The 12,714-nt window shown below is 40.0% G+C and overlaps 1 protein-coding gene across 1 annotated transcript in view; it reads right to left on the bottom strand.

Annotated features, from left to right (window-relative positions):
• csk (C-terminal Src kinase) overlaps positions 1-12,503 on the bottom strand; it is a 134,485-nt gene extending 121,982 nt beyond the window's left edge. Inside the window, exon 1 of the mRNA XM_048520874.2 lies at positions 12,369-12,503. The gene's annotated coding sequence lies outside the window, so the exon portion shown is untranslated. The remainder of the gene's footprint in view (positions 1-12,368) is intronic.
• Positions 12,504-12,714: the final 211 nt, after the last annotated feature.

The following is a 12,714-nucleotide window of genomic DNA, read 5'->3' as shown; positions in this document are numbered from 1 at the left end:
ACTAAGAAGCCCTTTGGCCGATGAAGTCTGCACCAAAACAAACTACGCTGGTGCCACTTAGCAGCACTTGGACCATCGTCTTGAATGTTAAGATGTCTCAAGTGTTCAGCCAAGTTCTTTTAGAAATAACTATTTATGAAGCATTTTCCACAAACTGCAGGACTTACTGCAATACCAGTGTACCTTTTCAAATGTGGCCACTGATGTAATGTGGGAACCGTATTAGTAACTTAATTGTAAGCTAGACCATGACATTTTAGGAACAATACTGTTTAGATTCAGTATGCAAATATGACACACGGCAAAAGAGCAAATTTTGATTATGCCCAATGCAAACCTTGCAGAATAATAAAGATCCTTCACTACATTACTGTCGATTCAGCAAATGTATGCATTGCCAAAGTTGCGTTGAGTCATAAGCTATTGGGGCAACACTTGAAATAAGTACGCACGTTATTTTTATCTTCACTGTCAAAAATATCGAAAGGATATTATGATGGTTTCATATTGAATATTCTATGGGAAAATTTGAAGGACTGCGGAGATACCAGGACTTTTCTTTTAAGAAAGATGAATGACATATTGGAATTTTCTTTTCAACAAGGCATTCTGGGAACCTTAGGATTCCAGATAATTGCTAAACTTGGTTGCTTGCACTCACTTTAGGTCTAACACCTAAGTGCTGTTAAAACAGAATAACTGTAAAATCCGGTTGTAACAGTATTTTACAGACTTGGAGTGTGTGTATGCATTTCCAGTTAGGGAAAGCCTGCTTCAGGACAAACTGTTTAGCTCACTTCTCCTGTTTCTGAAACAGCTTCCTTGTGAAACTAATGTGAAACTGAGCAGTCTTTCTGGAAAGTGACTGGAAGGCTCCTTGTTACTTTGTTACCGATCCACCTTCAACTGCCAAGATCCCAGAGACAACTGCCCATATTTGATGACACCTGCCGACATAATAATGAGCATAGTTAAGAGCTTGTTTTTCACTGGCACAGACTCAATAAACTGAATGGCCTTATTTTTCTAATGTTGTAGGCCTCCGAGAATGACTTGCCAGGTGGTCAGACCAACAACCATCTGAATACTTCAAACCTTATCCATTTTGCCTTTCAGAACTAAAAGCTATTGGCCCAAATATCATCACATTGGGCCCCCCCCTCAAAAAAAAGGAAATCTCTATAGATAAATCCTTTTCATCCCCTTTACCTGAAGAGTATGTGCACAGTTTGTACTACTTAGAGGGGTAAACATTTATGTTTTCATATTTTAAATGGCACATTAACTGGCTTTGCATCTTCAATTTATTGTAAAACAAAACTTGTGTTTATTGAAGAAATCTGGTTGATGAGTCCTTTTAATTTAAGAATAAAATAGAGATGGCATACTGTCAGCATTGGGAGAAACTGGGTAAAACAAGCTAGTTTGTATTTGACCAAGGAGTCTTGGAATTGAAGACACTGCATTCCTCCCATTTCTGCTTTTAACAATTTGATCGCCTCCAATGTTTCCCCCAACTTTGTTAAATCACGAACAGTGCGAAACAAACTCTGCTATATTTAAATATATACGTAGGAGGCACTTTTCAACTTTGTTGCAAAAAGTGAAAAATTGTAGGCATGTTTTTGACTCTGTACAAAACCGAGAATTTAGGAACCAATAATTTCCTCTCTTGCCTGCTTCCAGAGTGTAGGTCACAAGCTACAAGGTGAAGAGGTAGCGATAGTTACTGTAGAGTTCAGACCATGTTCAAGCACCCGAGATCAATTTATATCCTTACTTTTCTGTAAAAAAAAAAGTGGCAGGTATAGCCTAACTGTCTGATCTTTGTCAACTGCTGCTCCAAAAATCTCAGCCGTTTAAAACAGCCTCAATCTCTTCTCCCCCACTCTGGGGGTACAGTATTTTTTTTTGAAACCTTTGAAGGCACTCTACTATTCCTCATGCCACAAAATTCCAGGAGGAGCAACCTATTCCAATATTTTGTCAAAGAAACTACTTGTTCTGCCTGAAGCAAGTCAGCATGATAGTGAACCGTCTGTCACAATATATCCTGTTCTTTACCAAAAGTTCCCACTGTAGTCCATCCCAATAAAAGGTTCATTCAACAGGTGGAAACGCATGCCATGCATGTTTACTGGTGTATTCCAGAAACAAAAGTAGTACCCATCTGACCTAAGGTAACAAAGTGTGAAGCTGGATGAACAGCAGGCCAAGCAGCATCTCAAGCACAAAAGCTGACGTTTCGGGCCTAGACCCTTATCTTGGATTCTCCAGCACCTGCAGTTCCCATCATCTCTCTCGCCCATCTGATCTGTCTGGGTTAACATTTTCCTTCCATCTACAGTAACTGCAAACCAATCCATAAGTTACAGCCAGATCCCTAAAGGAACTGCAATTACTACACAGTATTATACAGATGACGGGGGTAGAAGGGTTATAATTTGTCAGAGATTTAAATAGCATCAGGAGCCTGGATTAAATTGTAGCCGCATGAATCAGACCAAGCAACCTTTAAATGTAATCACCTTAAACAGATCACTACAATCTTAAAATTTAAACAATGTTGATATTGCAGTTTAATAGGAAGGACATTTACATTGGATTCTAATAGGCTATTGGAATGTTATTACTGCAAAGAGATTCTTAGAATCAGGTACCAGAGTAAGATATTCTGGGAAATATTTCATAACCATTGTGAAACTGTTTGGAATATCATGAATTTCAGTTTATAAATATTATCCAGTTCCAAGACAATTGGAGAGTTATTCATATCCGAGACACAGTCATCACATGATTTGCAATTTACTGTCAACATTAGTGTTCATCAGCATGGTTGCTACAAATGCATCCATTAAATCTGCAGAAAAAAAATCACTTCCTTTTTTGGCTGGTCAATCAGACATTTCTTTCACGCAACGTCAAGCCTTGTTGCACATTACAACTCAAACCTTCAATCATAATTGAGGAAATAATGGTGACCTTTACTGAGACAGTGTATAAGATTGTTTGTCTTTGCTTCAACTTGTAACCCTGCAGATAAAGTGGGAAATGGCAATATAGTGTAACTGTTTCTAATCATGCTTAAAATGTCTACGTGGGGACAAAACTAAAACAAACTCCAGGTGGTAACATACGAGAATCCAAAGTGAGTCATGTGTCAAAATACACCAGTGAATGCCAACGTTTTACAATACTGTGCTCTGAGATAACACCAACAAATTTAGTAGATGCTGTTTCTATTAGGCTTATATAGGAAACATCTCATAAATCACTACAGCTTTCTACTGCATGCCAGTGATATCTAGCACACAACTGTTTACTGCACTATATTGGAATACTGTCTTGTTTGAAAACTCCAAGCTATTTGCGTCATGTCTATTTGAAATGCCAACTTGTCAGCTGTGCAGCATGCCCTCAGTTCTCAAATACTAGATTGATAAATTGGCACCTTGTGCATCACTGCCTCAAGCTTATATTGAAAAGAGAACAGCAAATGTAATTTTGTTTCAAAAAAAATATTACGAGTAACAATACTGATTGAAGTGAGCACTCTCTCCCTTCCAAACCACCTTGCAGGTTTGGTTTAACAAACAAATTTCCCTTGATCACTGATGAGCTACCCTCATGCATGTTTAGCTTTATGAGAAGAACAATGCAATGAACAACTGAACAGACATGCAGCATTAACAGGACCACAGATCAGAAATATATAGCTCAAGAAATGCAGGTAAAATGCCTTCCCAGACTCGGAAAATATTGAAAATTCAGGACTTTGATCTAGTTGTTAACAACAAATGATTCACGTCAGAAAGATCCAATCCTTAAATCTGTTCACACAGGTAAAAGTACAATTTTTGACATACAACAGTTCTTGGCAACAAAACATGGTTCTAAATCTCAAATTTTCTTTTAAATTGTCTAAAATTGCTTAGATGTACAAAAAGAAATCTTGAAGGTGGGAGGTCCAGCTTCAAGATTTCAAAATAGCCTTGCAATGGGTGCTCAGGATATCCCAAAGAAAGTCAGAAACAAACAGTGATCAAATATATAAACAAATGAGACGAATGATAAGATCAACTCTGAGCATCGAGATTTGTAGCTCAAGTCGTGAAGGCGGCTGCGTTTTCTACCATAACTGCCACACTGCTGGGCAAATCAGAAAAGGCAGACATCCCCTGACATCAACAGCATCAAGGACAGCACCATGAAACTACAAGATCTGTGCGTCACAACCCACTTTATCTTCAACAGCCATATATTCAAACAAATCAATGGAATCCCCAATATCAGGACTGATTGCATTACCACTTCTACTAAGGTTAGAACAGACAGCTTTCTCCACTATTCAACCCAAAGTCTGGGTCTATGTAGATGGCACCTTCATGATCATCAAACGCACAAGACTGGAAGAAACTCAGACAAGTAAACAACATCATCACCAAAATAAAATTCATGAAAGAGGAGAATAACCGACTACCCTACCTGGACGTAAATGGTGGAATGCAAGAACAACAGGGAACTCCAGACTGGTTATATAGAAAGACCACACATATGGACCAGATACTTAATAACACCTGCAACCACCCCAACACCCATTAAATGGAGCTGCTTCAGGACATAAATCAAATGAGCCACAGCACACTACTACAACCGAGAATTGCACAAAGCAGAACAGGAGCAATTACACAGAGTTTTTACAAAATAACAGATATCCAAAAAGCACAATTACTTCCATGACAGACCACAACAAGATGACACAACATGACCAGTCACCCTACCATACATCTCAGAGATGACCACGAGCCTATTCAGACCCCTTGGTATTAGGGTAGTCCACGAACGAACAACCATCCTGCGACAGCGATGAACAAATGCAAAAAGGAGCCCCCCAAACCCACAACCAATAACACTAAAATGATGTATAAAAATACCATGCAAGGACTGAGAAACATTACATAGGCCAAACTGAAAGAAAACTGGTAATAAGGATACATGAACACCAACCACCCATCAATAAACACGATCAATTCTCACTGGTCTCAATACACACAGACAAAAGGAGGACATGAATTTGACTGGACAACACAAGCATAATAGCACAAGCCAAGAGACATGCCAGCGAATTCCTGCAGGCTTGGTATCCCAACTGCATCTCCATCAATGGACACATTGAACTGGACCCCTGACACAAACCACTGAGAAACAAAATCGTAAATGTTATCAACCACCCCTGCAAACAGAGGCACATAAATAACAAGCAGGACAGAACACCAACACTTCACCAGTGGCGCAGTGACAAATGTTACCAAGCAGGGTGGCAAAATATCTGCAAACAAACACACTAGCTCAGTAAGTCAGTCTGCAACCTCTGAACATACTGAATGAGATACTGGACAGGGATTCTGGCAAATCTCTTGCTTCTGCAGGATCTTTAGTAGCCAGAGATAAATTGGAGAATTGGCACCCAAGAGACAGCATTTTTAACAATTCAGCACACTCCACACTGCAACAAACAGACAACTGGATTATTCCAAATTTATTATCTCAATAATGGGATAACAAGGTGTAGAGCTGGATGAACAGAGCTGGCCAAGCAGCAGAGGAGCACAGAAGCTGAAGGAGGGTCTAGGCCAGAAACGTCAGCTTTTGTGCTCCTAAAGATGCTGTTTGGCTTTCTGCATTCATCCAGCTCTACACCTTGATATCTCAGATTCTCCAGCATCTGCAGTTCCTACTATCACTTTATTATCTCAATACCTTTTATACAGAATTGTCATGGATATTTTCCTCTTCAAATAAACCTTATGCATAAAATTCAGAAAAATCAATTACGAAGGATTGATTTCATTTTCACAGAACGTGTAAAGAAATTCAACTCATATCCGTAGAGCATGCTCCATTCTTAAAAAGATCAATACAACTGTATTACAGTATTGATATTTACAAGATACAGCCCCATTAGGTAGACAGCCCAAGTGAAATATCTCAACTTCTAAGTTTCAGAAAGCAACAGAAATAAATATCTATACAAAAAGTTCTACTTGGATGTTTCTCAATACAATTTCAACAATCTGGATATTCACAGTGCACACTTTAAAAGGTTTCTAGTCTCCTCAATGTATTGAGACTAAAAAGGTCCTGAATAAGGGTAATACCTGGAATATTGACAGCTCCTTTCCTCCAGTTGCTGCCTGGCTTGCTGTGTTCTTCCAACCTCTTGTTTGTCTATCTTGGATTCCAGTTTCTGCAGGCTTTTAGTCTCTGCACTGGTATACAGCTGGCCCAAGTTGCAGGGCTATTCTGAACCTTGTAACACTCAGTCGAGGTCAACTACATGGTGGAAGCAAGTTTCAGAACACCAAATGAAGTGCCTTTCAACTGAACTGATGATCCACTTGCCACAGCTGGTTTAGCTCAGTGCATCCATAGAGCAGAGTTCTATGCAACAAAGCTTCTTGGGATGAACTGCAAAGGCACATTCCAGAATTTGGAGGAGAACTGACAGATTGCTAGAAGCAAGGTGTCAACGAGCGTGGGCAAGAGTTGGAGTACAGCGTTTAAACTGAAGACCAGCAACAATCATTTTGAATGGAAGAGCAGATCCAAAAGTCAGCTAAACGACCTGTCCTGCTCCCATGTTTATATCTTTCTATCATCAAGGGCAATATTTATGGGTTAAAACTTCAAGCGTAAAGAAACAACCGATGAGGAGGGCTTTTCACAAAGTTATTAGATTCTTTTTCCTCATCAAATTGTAAAAGTACTTAAATCATGGAGTAATGCACCCTCCACTGGAGTTAGAAAGACATGTCTTAGCGCATCTGAACAGTAGAAGGAATGTGCTGCAAGAGGAAAATTCAAATGAAACATAAAAGTTGCTTAGTGTTAGTTACGCCTTTTAGAAAGTGATATCAACGTAATATTCAGACTTCACTGAATAACACCCAACCCACATGATCAGTGCAAATGCGACCAAGTGCCATACATGGGTTTACTCCTGCTATTTTGGAAAATGCAAATACAGGCAAAAAGGTAGAGAACAATGTATCTATTGTAAACTTTAAGCAAGGTATTTACATACTGGCAGGAAATATCAGATGTGGTATGTGAAAGTGCATTTAAAATTGTTCATATACTGCAAATTAAAAGTTAAACACAGCTGATTTGTTGTCAACGATGCACTACTTTCGGAAAAAACTACAAATATTTTTGCACAAATGACAATCGTTATGATTTGATGAAACTTATACTGACTAACGCTTAATTTGCAAATGATGTTAAAACATTTGAGAAATATGACTTTGTAACTGTCAGGCAAGGCTGGAACTTTCTGAACATCTGTGTTTTGGTGGCAGGGGCCAGTTAAGAGTCAACTGCATTGGTGTGGGGCTTTAGTTGCATAAAGGGCAAATGAGACAAAAATAGTAGCCAACCAAGTGGATCGCTGCAACAATTTGCTTACTTTATCAGTCCTTTTTATTTTATACTGGAAGTAGGACTTTTACTTTCAATATAATGATTCAAATTCTAAAACAGAGAGGAATTGATTATTGATCCTCTTAATTTAACCTCTGTTATAACACCAAAGTTGATATGAACATGAACAAAAACCAAACAGCAGAGAGATGAATACTCAACTATTTTGCAGGCACAGGCTGCCTAGAATATCGCAAAATCTTCAAAAGCTTTTATAAACCGAATCAACAGTCCACAAAAACAATGCTCTTCAAAACAGCATACAATGTTGCAGGGTGATGAAAACAAAAATAAGTGAACCTGAAACTTCCACTGTACAATATCACCAAGGATCATTTCAGCCCATACTGCAAAATTGTCTTTACAGGAGTGATAAAAACATTCAAGTTTACATTTGCATTCTATCAAAATTAAATTGAAGGAGGCAAACTTTGGACTATTAAGCTCTTAAGGACAAGAAACCAATCCTAGACAAACTTCCCATATTTCATTAACAAGACAAAGCAACACAGGTGAAATATTGATTTTCCTCTTCTCCTCACACTCTGCCCTTACTAAAGCACATTTTATTGAGTATAACTGACTGGAGAGTAAAATGCAGACATTTTGTTCCCATCAAGAATTAAGCTAATAACTCGCTGAATGCAAGCTTTTGTGTTGCAATTGCCTTACGTCAGATTAAAAGGGCCATTGATGGGCAAGCATGTTAATTTGAGTTGACTTCTGAACTCCAAAAAAATGTGAGCTACTGTAAAGTGAGGGGAAACCATCTCTTCATACTGATAAACATATTGCTTTTACAATCCACACGCTCACTACAATTCACAATTTGGACTGAGTTTTCTATTAATCAGCCCCCAGATTTGATGTCTCATTACCAATATCAGCAAACCGAAAGCATCACCGTCTTTACGGCTGCGCTACAGCGTCTACTGTCTCAAATATCATGACACAAAGACATGCACCAAAAGAACAAATTATGAGGTGGTTACAGAATTTTACCCCATCTTGGATGCCCATTAAAAAGTTCACTCACCAATAACATATCAGCATAATTCAGAAAAGAACATGAAACAGAATAGATCCTTTTAATTAAGCATTCGGTATCGTGCATGTGGCACCTTGTGCAAACCATTCTGTAAACAATCACTTGTAATTCCTTGCAAGTTATGTTTCATAGATGAAGCTGCTCCAATGCAAATTGCTGCATTTCTGTACAAAGTGTAAGGCGATGTAAAAACAGTGCAGCTAAACGTAACCTCCAGGCATCAGGCATACTTATGAAATCATAAATGAACATGCTGATGCCTGAAAACTTTAATCAAGACCAAACAAATTATGTAGCTGACGTAACAGCAACTTACAACTAAGCGTTTCTTCTTGGAGTACACAGCATAAATTGCAGGCTTCCCATCTCTGACAAAATCAAAACTTAAGTTAAAAACAGAAAACGTTACAAACAACTTCCCACTTTGAAAGAAACACACCTGAAACAGGGACCCTGTGTGTCATTCCACAGATTCTGTCCACCAGATTTTTGTAGTTCAGATTTCTGTCCTTTAAACAGAACCAACCAAATCTTTTCAATCGTTTTTGATGCATGAAAATTACTAACAATCCAGAAGTAAAGACAAGAGCAGAAAACATAGAAGACTAAACATCCGTCACTGGTAGAGTTTAGTTTAGAATCAAAAACAATAAAAGCACTGCTTACAATCTTAAGCTACACATGTAAGAGGGACCACAAATTTCGCAGTTTTAAATAAAGCGCAAGAGAAAACTGAAGATTATATCTCAACATAGCAGAATCCTGTTCAACAACTACAATGTTCTAAAAGCACCTGACCACCATTACATGCTACAATCACACTACAAGCCAATTTACACTATTTTGAAAGTTATCATTGCACCTTCATACAGAGCTTAATTAGCTGTCTTACAGAACACTTCGAGAGTGTATGAAAATGTAAATTACGCAATGAACTTTACACCCGATTTGAAAGGGTGCACAGAGCCTAATCACGAGAAAAATGTATTAGTAAATTCCAGTCACTGTGCATCCTCTCTACAGATTCATATTTGAAAATACAACATTCACATAAAGAATTAATTCTTTGTTCAGGCATTATTCTGCTGCATAAAAGCAGACATTTATAGCACATAAATAAAATCGATAAACATCAGTGAGAGATAAATCAAAATACAACATTTTTTGGGACAGTTTTAAAAATTTCCCTATAATTCCATTTCTAGCATCTTTGGCAATATTAAAATGTAATAAGAATTCAGACATAATTCTTTTAGCTTATATGGTTTTAGCAGGCAACGAAAACAATTTGTAATATGCCTCACATTTACCAGTTGTACTGTATCAGCCTCATACCCATATTCAAATATGAAAACTCAACTTAATGCTTCTGAACTCAACTTAATGCTTCTGCTGTGAAAACTAAAGGAGGACGGACAGATAAGACATCGTGCAGCACCAATTCAAAAGTCAAAAGGCACTCATCTTTGATCCTCTGCAGTCGACAAAATGATGTAATCTAAATTATTTAATAACTTTTAAATGATCATAACTCAGCTGCTCAATAATTCATGTATTCAACATTTAGTATCGACAGAGTGAGCACACCTCTCATCCTAACTACAAATTTACGTAATAAAATGCACTCAAAGACGTCAGCATAAGTAGCACATATGTTGTGTTTATGGAAGTCAGATCCAGAAGAGAGCAGTTGGAGGTTTATTTGAGCCGTTCAAAATTATTAGTGGTTTTCATAGAGTAAATAGAGAGTTTCCACAAAAGATTTTGGATATTGAAAAAGTCAGAGGATATGGGGATAATCTCAAGTGAAAGTACTGTGACAGAAGATCTACTATATCATATTAATTGAAGACTCATTCCCTGCTCCCAATTCCCATACTGTGATGGAATTGTGAATTAAGATTCAAGATAGTTGGAAAAAAGTGAGGAGATCCTTTGCAAGTCAGGTTGTTATTGTCTGGAATGGACAGCCTGAAAGAGAAATCAATGGAACCAACTTTAACAGCAAATTCTAATGCCAATTGATCAAATACTTGGAGGGAAATATTTGATAGAATGACGCGAAATGAGCAAAGGAGCAGACTGACTGGATAGTTCTGGATGCGAGTTTGCTTGCTGAGCTGTAAGGTTCGTTTTCAGACATTTCGTCACCATTCTAGGTAACATCATCAGTGAGCCTCCGACAAAGCGCTGATGTTATGTCTCGCTTTCTATTTATCTGGTTAGGTTTCCTAGGGTAGGTGATGTCATTTCCTGCTCTTTTTCTCAGGGGATGGTAGATTGGCTCCAAATCAATGTGTTTGTTGATGGAGTTCCAGTTGGAATACCATGCTTCTAGGAATTCTCGTGCATGTCTCTGTTTGGCTTGTCCTAGGATGGATGTGTTGTCCCAATCAAAGTAGTGTCCTTCCTTATCTGTACGTAAGGATACGAGTGATAGTGGGTCATGTCGTTTTGTGGCTAGTTGATGTTCATGTATCCTGGTGGCTAGCTTTCTGCCAGTTTGTCCAATGTAGTGTTTGTCACAGTTCTTGCAAGGTATTTTGTAGATGACGTTCGTTTTATTTGTTGTCTGTATAGGGTCTTTTGGAAAGCTGACGTTTCAGACCTAGACCCTCCTTCAGAAGCTCTACACCTTGTTAGCTCAAACTGTAGTACCTCTGGCTTTAAACTGTAGAATGGATATTGGACGTTCTTGAGTGCCAAAACCAATATCTGGCCTAAATTTACAATCTCTTTATAGTGTGTGTTACAACAGTAACTACACCGCAAACAAAAAAAATCACCTGGTTTTGACATTAAAGGACTTGACGACATCCTGAGGTCATGAAGTACACTAAGCAGAGGCAACTTTTTTTTAGAAAGGGCCTCTAGTTATATACATACAGTTCCTGGATTGTGAACTGATTCAGGTCTTGAGCCGGCTACAAGGTGATTTGTAAAAAGTCAGAGCACAGTGCAGTTTAATATAATACAGGAAACAGTCATATGTTGTATCTTTAAAAAAGACACCCTAGCGTAGGATCAGATTTGTAACTACCAGCATTCCTAAATTTCTGTAATGTAAGAATACCTTTTGTAAAACTACATAATTTGACATGCCTTCAATGCACTTAGCAATATGGAAAGATTTTAAAATGAAGTTTACAATCAACATGAATTGGTGAGGGAGGAGCCCAGCTCCACCAGGGGACCTCTACCGGAGAGTGGGGTGGTGGAGCACAAACCCCACCTGGGGTCATCCTACTTCGAGGGGAAGCCAACCCACAAGGGGGTCGTCCAAATGGAGAGGGGGAGCCCCAGCTCCACCCAGGAGACCTCCACCTGGGGGCGGGGAAGAGAAGATGGGGAGGGGAAGGAGGAGGAGGAGGAAGAGGCGAGGTGGGAATCCCAGCCCCAGCCGGGGGTCCTGCACCTGGGGTTATATAAGGGTACAGCAGCTCCACCAGGGGGTCCGCGAGCTCCATCAATGATGGAGAAGGCGAGGGTAGGGGACACCTTCCCTGAGGAGTTTACATCCAGTTCTCCACCCCCCACAAACCATGGAGCTCCGAGCTCACCATCCACCCCACACCCTATCCCTCCCCCCCGCTTTGGGTAGTTCCTGATTACTCCGGCGCTGCGAGAAGTCCTTCCTTTTCTGCTCAGGCGGCAGCAGCAAGGCCTCAGGTACAACCCAGGATCCGAGAAACACAAGGGAGTCCCGTTGGGTCGGCCCCGAGGCCTCTTCTGCTCAACGACCTGCTGTGTTTGGTGGTGAGGGGGATGAAAGGCGTCACCGCCCATTGTGTTTTTTTTCCTTCCCCCACCCTCCTTTAGTCAGTTTTTAACCCAGACTCACCGCCTCTCGCGTTTCCCCCTTCCCGGCTACCGCCGCTCGAGCTGCACCTTCCCGTCGCTCCGCACAACCGCAGGGGCGCAGCGCTGGGCGGGGCCTTGCGGCCCGCTTTCCAAAGCCCACCCGCATGTGGGGAGAGGGTGCCTCCCGCTTAGATGGATAGTTCTTTTGTCCAATCAACTTCCGGGGACTCTGCCGCTTTGCCAATCGGAGAGCGGTTCACCCCTAAGACCCCCCTTGAATGGTCACCATATGGACCAATGGGCGATCCTCGACTCTCCATTGGTGGAAGGGTTTTGGGATGGCAGCCGGCTGCCCAATCGCTCCTCGGCATTGGCCGCGACTGTCA

The sequence above is a fragment of the Stegostoma tigrinum genome, chromosome 36 (assembly GCF_030684315.1).
Source record: "Stegostoma tigrinum isolate sSteTig4 chromosome 36, sSteTig4.hap1, whole genome shotgun sequence".
NCBI lineage: Eukaryota > Metazoa > Chordata > Chondrichthyes > Orectolobiformes > Stegostomatidae > Stegostoma > Stegostoma tigrinum.
This window is presented reverse-complemented; position numbering and strand designations above follow the sequence as displayed.